The 2,417-nt window shown below is 50.3% G+C and overlaps 1 non-coding gene across 1 annotated transcript; it reads right to left on the reverse strand.

The window, feature by feature from the left end:
• Nucleotides 1-1,888: 1,888 nt before the first annotated feature.
• Nucleotides 1,889-1,961, reverse strand: TRNAK-UUU (transfer RNA lysine (anticodon UUU)). Its single transcript has one exon. It is a non-coding gene; the product is annotated as a tRNA-Lys (tRNA).
• Between the last annotated feature and the right edge of the window lie 456 nt (nt 1,962-2,417).

Genomic DNA, 2,417 nt, shown 5'->3' on the forward strand with positions numbered 1-2,417 from the left:
TCCCTTTAAAAGGATAAAGCTTTCCGGGAAGGCAAATATGGCGTCAGCCAGCGCTCACTATGCCGGGCAGGGAAGTGCAGTCATCGAGGGGTCCTTCATCCTATAGAGTCGCCCCCCCCAATGATCGCAACCAGCGTGCAATAGTCACATAGTCGCACCCCATAGAAGGCTGTGGACAGGGGCATGAGGGGGCGCCATTCTGCCTAGGCGAGGGCATTGAGAAACAGGGCAAATCCACCAATCTGAAGGAAAAAGCTGCACATATGAAAGCGGGCAGTACAGCGACAGGTGGCGGCGAGGGTAGGACAGTCCTAGTACCGGCGCAGACGTGGCACCCACCAAAACAGTAAGTATATAGGGGTGCGGAGTAGATCCCTGTATACATTATATGGATCAGTCAGCTGGTCATTGTGAGCCAGAAAGTGGTGGTGGGGGCTGAACAAATCTTACTGTGGACCCCCACAATGTCTGCCGGCTCCACAGTACAAGACATTCCCCCCTCCCCCATCACATGGCGGAGCAGCAGGAAACTCCACGTGCAGGGACTCCTGCAGACACCATAGCATTGTATTATAGGGTCACCCGCAGCGACACCTGCAGGCCGCCTGTGCTGATTACATACTACTGTACGGTCAAGCTCTCCAGCGCCACCTGCAGGCCGCCTGTGCTCATTACATATTACATACTACTGTACAGTCGATCTCTCCAGCGCCATCTGCAGGCTGTCTGTGCTCATTACATATTACATACTACAACAGTACAGTCAATCTCTCCAGCGCCTCCTGCAGGCCTCCTGTGCTCATTACATATTACATACTACAGTACAGTCAATCTCTCCAGCGCCATCTGCAGGCTGTCTGTGCTCATTACATATTACATACTACAACAGTACAGTCAATCTCTCCAGCGCCTCCTGCAGGCCTCCTGTGCTCATTACATATTACATACTACAGTACAGTCAATCTCTCCAGCGCCACCTGCAGGCTGCCTGTGCTCATTACATACTACTGTACAGTCAATCTCTCCATCGCCTCCTGCAGGCAGCCTGTTCTCATTACATATTACATACTACAGTACAGTCTCTCCAGCGTCACCTACAGGCCGCCTGTGCTCATTACATATTACATACTACAGTACTGTCAATCTCTCCAAGGCCACCTGCAGGCCGCCTGTGCTCATTACATATTACAAACTACAGTATAGTCAATCTCTCCAGCGCCTCCTGCAGGCCGCCTGTGCTCATTACATATTTCATACTACAGTATAGTCAATCTCTCTAGCGCCATCTGCAGGCCGCCTGTGCTCTTTACATACTACAGTACAGTCAATCTCTCCAGCGCCACCTGCAGTCCGCATGTGCTCATTACATATTACATACTACAGTACAGTCTCTCCAGCGCCACCTGCAGGCCGCCTGTGCTCATTACATACTACAGTACAGTCAATCCCTCCAGCGCCTCCTGCAGGCTGCCTGTGCTCATTATATATTACAGTACAATCCCTCCAGCGCCACCTGCAGGCCGCATGTGCTCATTACATCTTACATACAGTACAATCTCTCCGGCGCCACCTGCAGGCCGCATGTGCTCATTACATCTTACATACTACTACCGTACTGTACAGTCAATCTCTCCAGCTCCACCTGCAGGCCGCATGTGCTCATTACATCTTACATACTACCACTGTACAGTCAATCTCTCCAGCTCCACCTGCAGGCCGCCTGTACTTATCATGTTCACTAATGGACGCCAATATTTCTAAACAATATCACAGATATTCAGCAGAACATTACAACCTGCTAATAAGATTGAGAGACACAGAAGCGGCAAAATGTGATAATAAGGATTCCAACAATTAATAAAAAGAAAAAAACAAAACATTGAGGAGCCGCCCGAACAGGGACTTGAACCCTGGACCCTCAGATTAAAAGTCTGATGCTCTACCGACTGAGCTATCCGGGCTCCATGAGAAGCAGTCATCCTGAGAGGCTTCCATAGATAATGAGCAGATTTCTATTTTGACGGCTTATTTATTTTTATCCGGCTCTACAAATAATGTAATAGCCACGGACGACGTCATCACTAACCCAATATAGAAGTCAAACCCCCACGGAGGCATCACACAAATACCATCCTGGGTGGGGGGTGATTTTAATCACACCCCTCTATAAACTGCCCACTATGTCACCCTGTGCAGCAACGACATCAGACGGAACGGTGGCGGTCCAACCTCTGCGACCTCAGGTGCCCATACACATTAGACTAAACTCCGTCAATGTCTCCGTTTTCAGCAGATGGTCAAATGTGTTGGGGGAAGATACGATTGGGCACATTGGATTTCACCATGCCCGATTCGAGGGGTCCGGAGGGCGACAGTGGAGTCCGGAGGGGCACAGGGGAGTTCAGAGGGGCACAGGG

This window comes from Rhinoderma darwinii, unplaced genomic scaffold, assembly GCF_050947455.1.
Source record: "Rhinoderma darwinii isolate aRhiDar2 unplaced genomic scaffold, aRhiDar2.hap1 Scaffold_1010, whole genome shotgun sequence".
Classification (NCBI taxonomy): Eukaryota; Metazoa; Chordata; class Amphibia; order Anura; family Rhinodermatidae; genus Rhinoderma; species Rhinoderma darwinii.